General features: G+C 43.8%; 1 protein-coding gene across 1 annotated transcript in view; it reads left to right on the plus strand.

The window, feature by feature from the left end:
* Positions 1-6,647: 6,647 nt before the first annotated feature.
* The window catches only part of stra6 (signaling receptor and transporter of retinol STRA6), a 53,170-nt gene continuing 47,379 nt past the window's right edge, over positions 6,648-12,438 (plus strand). Inside the window, exon 1 of the mRNA XM_060853858.1 lies at positions 6,648-6,729. The gene's annotated coding sequence lies outside the window, so the exon portion shown is untranslated. The remainder of the gene's footprint in view (positions 6,730-12,438) is intronic.

Here is a 12,438-nt window from a genome sequence, read left to right on the forward strand (position 1 = left end):
GTAATTCAGTGACTTATCAACTCATGGCCATTGGTGAGTGGGTTTATGTGCATGTATGTAGGTTTGCCTGTGTGTGTCTGCAGGTAATAGAGTAAGGATGGAGTGTGGGGTGTGTGAGATTATGTAAATGGGGGGGTGAATATCTGTGTGTTGATGGATGGTATGGGTCTCTGTAAAACAGTAAAGTCACCATAGACTTATCAGACTGTAGGGCTGCCCTCTCTAATGAGAGAGACAACTGATGGTGGTTTGACCTGAGGGTTACCACGGGAAGAGGTTGAAAAGGAGAGTCCTTCACAGTAACGCAGCCAGTGTGGGAATTGAACCCACACTTTCACTATCACTCTGCACTGCAAACCAACTGTCCTGCCAACTGAACTGACTGACTTCTCTGTGTGAGGGTGTGGGAGGTGTGGATGTCAGGGATTGTGTACAGATTTGGGTGTGGGGGGATGTGAGTGGGGAAGTGTGTGTGGGAGCGTGTGCGAAGTGTGGTTGTGGGTGCTTGTGTGTGGGGTCTGTGTGTGGGTGGCTTTGAGGGTGTGGTGTGTGTTGGTGTGTAGGGGTGTGTGGAAGAGTGACAGTCTGCAGAGGGTAAGGATGTGAGGGGTGGGTGTGTGGGGGGAGTTATGAGTTGTGTGTGTTATGAGTGGGTACGTGAGTGTGGGGGGGGAGGTTTGTGTGGGGTCTGTGTGTAAGAATGTGGAAGGTTTTGAGGAAGGTTTGTCTACTGAGTCAGTATGGGTGGAAGTTAGGAACAGCAAGGGAACAGCCACCGCATTGGGGGTTTTCTACAGACCACCTAAAAGCAGTAGAGAGATTGAAGAACCCATAGACCGGCAGATTCTGGAAAAATGCAGAAGTAGCAGGGTTGTTGTTATGGGTGATTTCAACTTTCCCAATATCGATTGGAACCTCATAAGTGCAGACTGTTTGGATGGAGCCATTTTTGTCAGGTGTGTTCAGGAGGGTTTCCTTACTCAGTATGTGGACCGACAAGGGGAGAGGCCATTTTGGATTTGGTGCTCGGCAACGAGCCAGGACAGGTGTCAGATCTCACAGTGGGAGAGCACTTTGGTGACAGTGACCACAACTGCCTCACATTTAGCATAGCCTTGGAGAGTGAAAGGAGCAGTCACCGAGGGAAGATATTTAATTGGGGAAAAGCAAATTATGGCGCTATCAGAGAGGAGTTGGGAAGTACAGACTGGGAGCAATTGTTCCACAGAAAGGGCACAGCAGGCATGTGGTGACTATTTAAGGAGCAGTTGTGACAAGTGATGCACAAATTTGTTTCTCTGAGACAGGTAAGAAGGGGTAAGATTAAGGAAGTTGAAAATGTGTTGCTGGTTAAAGCCCAGCAGGTTAGGCAGCATCCAAGGAACAGGAAATTCAACATTTCGGGCCAGAGCCCTTCATCATGAGTAAGATTAAGGAACCTTGGATGACAAGAACAGAGGAACTTCTCGTCAAAAGGAAGAAGGCAGCTTATGTAAGATGGAGGAAGCAAGGATCTAGCATAGCTTTAGAGGATTACAGGCTTGCTAGAAAGGTGCTCAGAAATGGACCGAGGAGAACCAGGAGGGGGCATGAAAAGGGCTTGGCAAGAAGGATTAGGGACAACCCAAAGGCATTTTACTCATACGTGAGGAATAAGAGAATGATCAGGGAGAAGGTAGGGCCGATCAGGGATAGCGGAGGGAACTTGTGCGTGGAGTCTGAGCAGATAGGACAAGCCCTAAATGAGTATTTTGCTTTGGTTTTCATCAAGAAATGGGAACTTGTTGGAAATGAAAACTTTGAGGAGCTGTGATACAGTCTTGACCAGATTGAGATTGATGAAGTTGATGTGCTGGAAATTTTGGAAAACATTAAGATTGATAAGTCCCCAGGACCAGACCAGATTTATCCTGGGCTGCTCTGGGAAGCGAGAAAGGAGATTGCTAAGCCGCTGGAGAGGGTATTTGTCTCCTCACTCTCCACGGGAGTCGTACTGGAGGATTGGAAGGAGGCAAATGTTGTTCCACTTTTCAAGAAGGGAAATCCCTGGCAATTACAGACCAATCAGTCTTACGTCTGTGGTCAGCAAAGTTTTGGAAAGAGTTCTGAGGGATAGGATTTATGACTATTTGGCAAAGCATAGTGTGATTAAAGGCAGTCAGCATGGCTTTGTGAGGGGTAGGTCATGCCTCACAAATCTTATTGAGTTCTTTGAGGAGGTGACGAGGCAGGTCGATGAAGGTCGAGCAGTGGATGTAGTGTATATGAACTTCAGCAAGGTATTTGATAAGGTTCCCCACAGTAGGTTCATTCATAAAGTCAGGAAGTATGGGATACAGGGAGATTTGGCTATCTGGATTCAGAATTGGCTGGCTGACAGAAGGCAGAGAATGGTTGTAGATGGAAAGCAGTCTGCCTGGAGGTCAGTGTTGAGTGGGGTCCTGTAGAGCTCTGTTCTTGGGCATCTGCTCTTTGTAGTTTTTATAAATGACTTGGATGAGGAGGTTGAGGGGTGGGTTAGTAAATTTGCAGATGACACAAAAGTTGGAGGTGCCGTCGATAGTGTAGAGGGTTACTGCAGGCTGCAGCTTGACATAGACAGATTGCAGAGCTGGGCTAAGAAATGGCAGATGGGGTTCAAACTGGATAAATGCAAAGTGATGCATTTTGGAAGGTTGAACTCGAATGCTGAATATAGGTTTAAAGACAGGATTCTTGTCAATGTGGAGGAACTGAGGGATACTTGTTGTGCAAGTACATAGATCCCTCAAAGTTGCCACCAAGTGTATAGGGTTGTTAAGAAAGCACATGGTGTTCTGGCTTTCATTAACAGGGGGATCAAGTTCAAGAGTTGTGAGGTTTTGCTGCAGCTCTACAAGTCCCTGGTGAGGCCACACTTGGAATATTGTGTCCAGTTCTGGTCGTCCTACTATAGGAAAGATACAGAGGCTTTGGAGAGGGTGCAAAGGTTTACCAGGATGCTGCCTGGATTGGAGGGCTTGCCTTATAAAGAAAGGTCGAGTAACCTTGGACTTTTCTCTCTGGAGAGAAGGAGGAAGAGAGGAGACCTGATTGAGGTATATAAAATAATGAGTGGCATAGAGTCAATAGCCAGAGACTTTTCCCCAGAGCAGGATTGACTGGTATGAGGGGTCATAGTTTTAAGATATTAAGAGGAAGGTATAAAGGAGACATCAGAGGTAGGTTCTTTACGCAGAGAGTTGTGAATGCATGGAATGTGTTGCCAGTGATGGTGGTGGAAGCAGAGTCATTGGGGCCATTTTAGCGACTGCTTGGCATGCATATGAGATAGCAGTGAGTTGAGGGGTGCGTAGGTTAAATTACTATGTTTCACATTAGGATTAAACCTCGACACAACATCGCGGGCTAAAGGGCCTGTTCTGGTGCTGTACTGTTCTATGTTCTATGTATGTGAGACGTGAGTGTGGGGGGGGGTTTGTGTGTGGGGTCTGTGTGTAAGCGTATGCAGGATGGGAGGTGAGAGTGTGCGAGAAAAACAATGCAAAACATTAACTGTCTTTTCACCACCAGCCAAAAGGAATCAGCTATCCACTCTCCTCTCATACAAACATACAGAATAACAGCCTACTCTACCATTCAATCAGTTTTTTAAACATATTCCGATATGGGACATGGGTATTGCTGACCAGGACGATGTTTATCACCTATCGCTAATTGTTATGTGTCAACCACATAGCTGTGGGTGTGGACTCACATGTTGGCCTGACCTGGTAAACCAGCATTTCCTTCTGTCAATGTAATTCGTGAACCAGGTGGGTTTTTATAACAACAGTGGTTACCATTAGGCTGGCTTTTTATTTTTGGATTTTATTGAATTCAAATTTCACCATCTAAGATCTCAAGATTTGAACCGATATCACCAGAACATTATCCTGAGGTTTGGGATTACTTGACCAGAGACGGTACCATTATCCCATCACCTCCCTGTAAATAAATAAAACCTGAAAGACCTGTGGATGCTGAAATTCAGAAACAGGAACAGAATTTGCTGGAAAAGCTCAGCAGGAAGGACAGCATCTGTGGAGAGAAATCAGAGTTAATGTTTCAGGTCATGACCCTTCTTAACTCTGCTTTCTCTCCACAGATGCTGCCAGTCCTGCTGAGTTTCTCCAGCGCTTTCTGCTTTGGGACCTCCTGTAAATGATGGATTTGTGCTTTGAAATCCATATTCCCTGGTAACCTTTCATTCTGTGTCTGACAAGAACGAATTATCAAATATCCTTCTGATGAAGGGTCACAGTGGACACAAAACATTAACCTGTTTCTCTCTCCACAGATGCTACCAGACCTGCTGAGTTTCTCCAGCATTTTCTGTTTCTGATATAAATTATTAGGGGGTGCGCGGGCATTACCCACACAGGATATGAAGCTGAGATAGATGATTCACGTGGGGAATCAATGTTATGGGAATTTGGATATGTGTTGGATCTGCCAATGGTCCAACTGAATGGTGGAATGGGTTTAAGAGGCCTGCTCCTGTCCCTTTCTCTTGCGGTCTTAAAAAGGTTATCTCAGAGTACAATAGGATCTTGATCTGATGGGCTGAGGACTGGCAGGTGGAGTTGAATTTAGATAAATGTGAAGTGCCGCATTTTAAAAAGGCAAATCAGGGCAGGACTTATACACTTAACGGGAAGGCCGTGGGGAGTGTTGCCGAACAAAGAGACCCTTTTTTAAGCAAAGATAATACACACAGTAATGTTTCTACTTACCTCTGCCCATTACAAGAGCACAGAGACACCAGACTCTCTTTCAAAAGCATCTCTTTGGGATACTGAAGTTCCTTGACACTATCTAAGGGACTTAGGAGGCAACCTTTTCATCAGGGGTGGTGCATGTATGGGACAAGCTGCCACAGGAAGTGGTGGAGGCTGGTACAATTACAACATTTCAAAGGGGCAACACAATGGCTCAGTGGTTAGCACCGCTGTCTCACAGCAGCAGGGTCCCAGGTTTGATTCCAGCCTTAGGTAACTGTCTGTATGGAGTTTGCACATTCTCCCATGTCTCTATGGGTTTCCTCTGGGTGCTCTGGTTTCCTCCCACAATCCTTGCAGGTTCATAGTTCCTTGAAAGTGGAGTTTCATGTAGATAGGACAGTGAAGATGATGTCTGGTATGCTTTCCTTTATTAGTCAGTGCATTGCTTATAGGTCATGTTGTGCTGTACAGGACATTGGTTAGGCCACTTTTGCAATATTGTGTGTAATTCTGGTCTCTTCCAAGAGGAAGAATGTTGTGAAACTTGAAAGAGTTCAGAAAAGATTTACAAGGATATTGCCAGGGTTGAAGGGTTTGAGCTATAGGGAAGAGACTGATTAGGCTGGGGCTGTTTTCCCTGGAGGGTTAGAGGCTGAGGGGTGGCCTTATAAAAACATGAAGGGCATGGATAGGGTAAATAACCAACATCCTTTCCCTGGGGTGGGTGAGTCCAAAACAGGAGGGCAAAAGTTGAAGGTGAAAGGGGAAAGATTTAAAAGGGACCTAAAAAGCAACTGTTTCAAGCAGAGGGTGGTGTGTGAATGGAATGAGCTGCTGGGGGGAGTGGTGGAGGCTGGTACAAGTACAATGGTTCAAAGGGATTTGGATGGGCATAGGATAGGAAGGGTTTAGATTAGATTACTTACAGTGTGGAAACAGGCCCTTCGGCCCAACAAGTCCACACCGACCCGCTGAAGCGCAACCCACCCATTTACCCCTTACCTAACACTATAGGCAATTTAGCATGGCCAATTCACCTGACCCGCACATCTTTGGACTGTGGGAGGAAACCGGAGCACCCGGAGGAAACCCACGCAGACACGGGGAGAACATGCAAACTCCACACAGTCAGTCGCCTGAGTCGGGAATTGAACCCGGGTCTCAGGCGCTGTGAGGCAGCAGTGCTAACCACTGTGCCACCGTGCCGCCCACGGGAGGCGAAAACGAGGACTGCAGGTGATGGAGAATAGAGTCAAGATTAGAGTGGTGCTGGAAAAGCACAGCAGGTCAGGCAGCATCCAAGGAGCAGGAAAATCGATACTTTGGACAAAAGCCCTTCATCAGGAATGTGGAGGGAGACAGGGGCTGAGAGATAAATAGGGGACCTATCCATTCCCAATGACCTATCACAATCATTTCTCACCTCCATCCATCTATGGCCATTCTACTTTCCTGTGCCCCAGCCCCACCCCAATTTATCTCTCACTCTCCCCCGCCCCCCACATCTCTATGACTCTAAAGCTTACTTTTCCTTAACTCTGTTATTTCTTGCGAATTATCCTGATGAGAACAAGACACAAACGTGTCCTTTTTTCCCCCCTAACAAAAAACTTAGCTAAGATTTTCAAAGAAAATACAGTAGCTGGAAAACTACTTTTGTTTAAAGTCTTCCCCTTTCACAAACAAAACGCACAAGATACCAGCGCCACGGGAAGGTTTGCCTGTGGGTGTTCTGGAATGCTCCAGCCCGACCACTGAAACAACAGTGCACCTTGATCCACCGCCATAGCCAGTATACCTGGGCAATGGGGCACATCCTCTTAAAGCGCCCCTCCTCCTGGAATGGGTTATGTAACGCGGAGGGTGGTGGCAGTGGTTGGACTTTACCTTTAAGTCTCAGCCGCTCGGGAGGTTAGGGACTTCAGTATCCCAAAGAGACGCTTTTGGAAGAGAATCTGGTGTCTCTGTGCTGTGGTAATGGGAAGAGGTAAGTAGAAACGTTACTGTGTGTGTTTTTAAAAAAAAATAGTGCAGTTAGCAGCTTGTATCATATCATTCAACTTTGTGTTAGTGTGGAAGCTAATCTGGTCGTAATTAAGTTGTTTACAGAAAGTGGATAAACTTGTATTTTCTTCATTCAGTTCCACCCCAACACACAAAAACAAAAACCTGTTAATTTTCCCCCTGTTTCTCATTGGCTTTCAATAACTAAATCTCCCCGTGTTTCACAGTATGAAAAAACTAGAGGTTTTGTTCAATCCAAACTTTAAAGAGCCCCTTGTAAGAGTTGGAAACAGAAGCAGAAAAAAAAATGTTGGAAGTCTGAATTGAAATGGGCCGAAGATATCCTTCGGTCTAATTTTCTGGTTTTCTTCTCCCGCCCCCGCCCCCAAAAAGAAATCCCTGCCAGATTGACTCACTCCTTTGTAATCCTGCGTTTAAAACCCTGGACTGAGTTTTGCTGAACAGGCTGGGAGGTTCGTCCCAGCTCGGTGTGTGTTGTGATGGGTGTAGGGAGGGAATGATAATGAAGCATTATCTGGGAAATGGGGTGCAAAACTATTTGTGTTCTGACTTCAGAACATCCAAGTGATGGAGAAACTCTGCAGGTCTGGCAGCAATCTGTGGAGAGAGAAAGCAGAGTTAACGTTTAGAGTCCTCATGACCCTCTCTTTTCTGAAACGTTAACTCTCGCTCTCTCCACAGGTGCTGCTGGACCTGCTGAGTCCCTCCAGAGGTCCAGCATTCTCGGTAGAGTCATAGAGCTGTCCAGCACGAAAACAGATCCTTCGGTCCATGCTAACCAGATATACTAAATTAATCTAGTCCCATTTGCCCATATCCCTCTAAACCTTTCCTATTCATATACACATCAAGATGCCTTTAGATTAGAGATTCCCTACAGTGTGGAAACAGGCCCTTCGGCCCAACATGTCCACACCGACCCTCCGAAGAGTAACCCACCCAGTCCCATTTCCCTCTGAATGATGCACCTAACACTACGGACAATTTAGCATGGCCGGTTCACCTGACCTGCATATCTTTAGATTGTGGGAGGAAACCGGAGCACCCGGAGGAAACCCACGGAGACATGGGGAAAATGTGCAAATTCCATACAGACAGTTACCCAAGGCTGGAATCAAACCTGGGACCCTGCTGCTGTGAGACAGCGGTGCTAACCACTGAGCCATCGTGCTGCCCCTGTGAAATGTTGTAATTGTACCAGCCTCCACCACTTCCTGTGGCAGCTTGTCCCATACATGCACCACCCCTGATGAAAAGGTTGCCCCCTAAGTCCCTTTTAATCCTTTCCACTCACCGTAACCCTATGCCCTCTGGCTTTGGACTCCTCTACTCTGTGGAAAAGACCTTGACTATTCACCCTCTGACACTCCAGTTCTTTGCTTGATTCACATCCATTCCTTTCTGAAGGCTTCTAGTGTCTGGCTTACAATACAATCTTTCATTTCTAATGTAAGAACCTACTCAGGCCATTCAGCCAGTCAAAGCTGTGCCAGTATTTTTGAGGCAGAGGCCGATCGATTACCAATGGAGCCAAAGATTAGACTTTTGATTTGGTTGTCACATGTACTCATGTACAGGGGTACAGTGAAAAGTGTATAATCACGCTACGCATGGTGCCATCTTAGGTACCTAGACACTAAAGAAGTGTAGGTATAAAGTAGTAAGAAACAAAAGTCAAAACGTTAAGCATTACATCATAGAATAGGAGCAAAATAAAGAAAAAGGTAATAGTTTAGATTAAAGTCTTTCATAGTTTAAACCAAGCTAGTGAAGGAATGAGGATTATTGGAGGGGTGGGGTTGTAAGAGGGTTTGTGGACTTAAGGCTAAATCAGGTAAGCAATGATCTTATTGAATGGCAGAGCAGGATTGAGATGCTAATGCCCCACTCCTGCTCCAATTCGTATGTTCTTCCTCAATTCCATTCTCCCATGTGTGTTTTATCTAGTTTCTGCTTAAATGGGCCTATGTTATTTGCTTTGCATATTCCTTGTCATCTGTTTTTTTGTCATCTGAGTAGCATGTAGGATTAGCAATGACCTTATATTCATGGCCCCGAGCTTTTACTTTCTTTCAGGTTGAGATATCTAATGGTATTGTTATTCCACTGGTAAAACCTGGATAAACTCAGGCATAATCTCATTCTGCAGAGATGTTAGAAAGCAGTTCAACGTGCAGAGAGTAGTGAAGATTTGGAACTCCCTCAAATGCCTGCTGATGGTGTTTCAATTGTTAAATTTAAATCTGCCCTTGCCTGAAACGTCGATTTTCCTGCTCCTTGGATGCTGCCTGACCTGCTGTGCTTTTCCAGCATTACTCTAATCTTGACTCTAAACTGCAGTACCCACTTTTGTCAAATTTAAATCTGAGACTTTTTTTATATTGATCAAAGTTATTATGGAATATGGGCCCAAAGCAGGCATTTAGAGTTGGGCCACAGACTAACAATGATCTTACTGAGCAGCTGAATGGTGTACTCCTGTTCCTATATTTTGAATGTTTCTAAGTTATTGAATCTTGATCTGATGTAGAGTCTATTCGATCACAATCTTTGTACAAGAGAGATTTGTTGAGTCTTTCTGATTATTGTAATCTCTCAATACTGATCATTTAGAAATGGACAGATTTTAATGAGTGAGGGAATCGAGGATTAGGGAGACAAATCAGGAAAGTGGAGTCGAGGATTATTAGATCTGCCATGATCTCTCTGCATAGCAGAGTAGATTTGATGGGCACAATGGACTATTTTTTATCCTATGACTTAAGGCTTTTTTTTTGCATTTTTTCTAGTGCTTCTGAGTCTTTGTGTGGTACAGAGACCAAAAAGTTTGCTCAGTACTCAGTGTCATGTGATTTATGTGTCCTATCACCTTGGCAACCATCCATCTGTGTCCTGTGCTTGCAACATTTATCATGCAACATTTTCAAAAAAAATAACTGTGCTGCCAAAATTTAAAATGTAGTTATTAATTGACTACTATCTGTGAGCGACTGACCTACAAAGTCTTTATTTGATTTCTGGCTCCAGTTACACTGCACATTATGAACAGGGGGACAGCCATCCTGGTTTATAAACTGTTAGCAACTATTTATCACTGAAAGCAGTCAGTAGCGTCCCCTCTTTCCTCTGAATTAAAAGGTTGGAGTTTCACATCCTACTCCAGAGAATTGACCATAAATCTGGGCTGACACTTCCTGTACCATACTGAGAATTTGTTTAATTGCCAAATGTGCTATCTTTCAGACGAAATGTTAGACCGCAGCCCTTTGTGTGGTCGATGAAAAGGATCCCATGGCCTGTTTTTAAAATAGCACCAAAGAATTCTCCCTGACGTCCTTGTCGCCTTCTCGCCCACTCTCAAAGTAAAAAGTCACACACAACAAGTTATAGTCCAAACAGATTTAATTGGAAGCACTAGCTTTTGGAGCACTGTTCCTTCACCACCTAATGAAGGAGCAACGCTCCGATAGCTAGTGCTTCCAATTAAACCTGTTGGACTACAACCTGCTGTTGTCTGATTTTTAACTTTGTACATCCAAGTCCAACACTAGCATCTCTAAATCATGTCTCTCAATCAACATATGAATCCAGAAAATCATGCTGATTTGGGAGCTTTCTAGGTGTGAACTGGTTACAATTTCTACCTTACAACAGGAACCACATTTCAACTTGGATTGACTGTGAAGTTTCTGAACAAGCTGCTATAGAAATGCAAGTAACTTTGCTTTAGGTAAAACAAAATCTGTATTACATAGAGAGTTTAAATTGTGTTCATTGGTGAGACTTGACTCCTGATTGGCCTCTTAATGATTACAGAGTTAAATACCATTCAAAAAACACTTGCATGTGAGGGTTACATGACTTGAAATGAAAGATCAGGGAAAGCAGCATTTATTGCCCATTCCTAACTGTTGTGTGGGCAGTTATGATAAATCTTAAATATGTTCTCCAAATAATTCCATTAAAGAACGGTTAGATTGTAAACAGGAAGATCCAACACTGAGACATTCTCGAAATTCTTAATGAACCATTAAAGACAGCTTTGTTTTAAGTGATGTGGAGGTGCCAGTGTTGGACTGGTGTGGACAAGTTTTTAAAAAATCACACAACCCCAGATTATAGTCCAACAGATTTATTTGGAAGCACTAGCTTTCGGAGTGCTCCGAACACTTGTACTTCCAAATAAACCTGTTGGACTATAACTTGGTGTTGTGTGATTTTTTAACTTGTTTTATGTGGCAATTGTATTACACAGTGTGGCTAGCAGAGTTTCTTTCTAATGTGTAAAAGTTTGTTGTATTTAATAAAGTAATTTAAAATTCCAATACTATTTCGAAACGTTTACTCCACAGAACAACTTCTCAGTGTTGTGAGGAAAATGTAAATATTTTCCCTTTTTATTTCACCCAGCAACTCCTACCAAAATTGTAGCTAGCACCAATTGCTGTTGGAGTGAAACTCTCAGTACACTGACCTAAAACAGCAAGTCCAGAATGTCCCTTTAACACTGCGGATGAGTATCTCTAATTTTCATTGTTCACTCAGTTGCCACAGCCCTGAGCTCTGGACTTGCCTCTCTAAATCTGACGCTCTCTTTTTCTGTCTCTTTCTTTCAAGAAGTTCCTTAAAACCTGTCTTTGACCGAGCCTGTGGTAACTCCTTGTCTTTATGTGACTCATTGTCCAACTGTGTCTGATTATGTAAAGTATTTGGGGAATTTTTTTTCCATAAAGTTGTTGCATAAGTAAAATTTGTCATAACAAAATCATGGGTACTGGTGCTATGTCAACCACAATAATAGGTTGGGAATATTAGCTTAATCTTGGGAGCTCTTACAACTAACATTGCTGAAGAATATTCAGAGACTTTTGAGGGAAGCACAACATTATCTTTACTTCAGAAACATCTTACTATTTATTACTTTGCCGCATGTGATGTTGCTGGCTTAGTGTTATGATATATGCTGTGCCTCATTTGCATATCTGAATTAATCCCTTTTACAACAATTATCAATGCGGGTCTGGAATCAATAGACAGAAATAATTCAGAATATTTAATTTTATTTGAAAAGCCCATCTGGTTCACCAATGTCCTTTAGGAAAGGAAATCTGCCATCCTTACCCAGTCTAGCCTACATGTGATTCCAGACCCACAGCAATGTGGTTGACTCTTAACTGCCCTCTGGGTAATTAGGGATGGGTGATAAATGCTGGCCTGGCCAAAGATGCCCACACCCTGTGAATGAAAATCATTTGATATTGAACAGAGAAGCAGAGGTTGGCTATTCAGCCCTTTTATCCAGTTCTGCCGTTGGAAGACCCATGGCTGACGGTTTGTGTAACAAATTCCACATTGCCATTTACTTCCCCCGATAACCTTTGATTCCTTTCCAAAACCCCTTTATCTCCACTTGAGAAATAATCAATGAGCCCTACCACTACCACCACCTTTTGAGCTAGAGGGTTCCAACGTCGCTCAGACCAGGCAATTCTCTTCCTTCTGACCAAAGGGATAATGCCTAATTTTAAAGCAGTGCCACCCGTTTCTATTCTCAACTATGAAAGGAAATATCCCTTCCTCGTCTACTTTGTGAAGGTCATAGCATCTCTGCGGTGTGGAAGCAGGCATTGAATCCACACTGACTCTCAGAAAGTCATCTCATCTAGACCAA

Source organism: Hemiscyllium ocellatum, chromosome 42 (genome assembly GCF_020745735.1).
Source record: "Hemiscyllium ocellatum isolate sHemOce1 chromosome 42, sHemOce1.pat.X.cur, whole genome shotgun sequence".
Classification (NCBI taxonomy): domain Eukaryota; kingdom Metazoa; phylum Chordata; class Chondrichthyes; order Orectolobiformes; family Hemiscylliidae; genus Hemiscyllium; species Hemiscyllium ocellatum.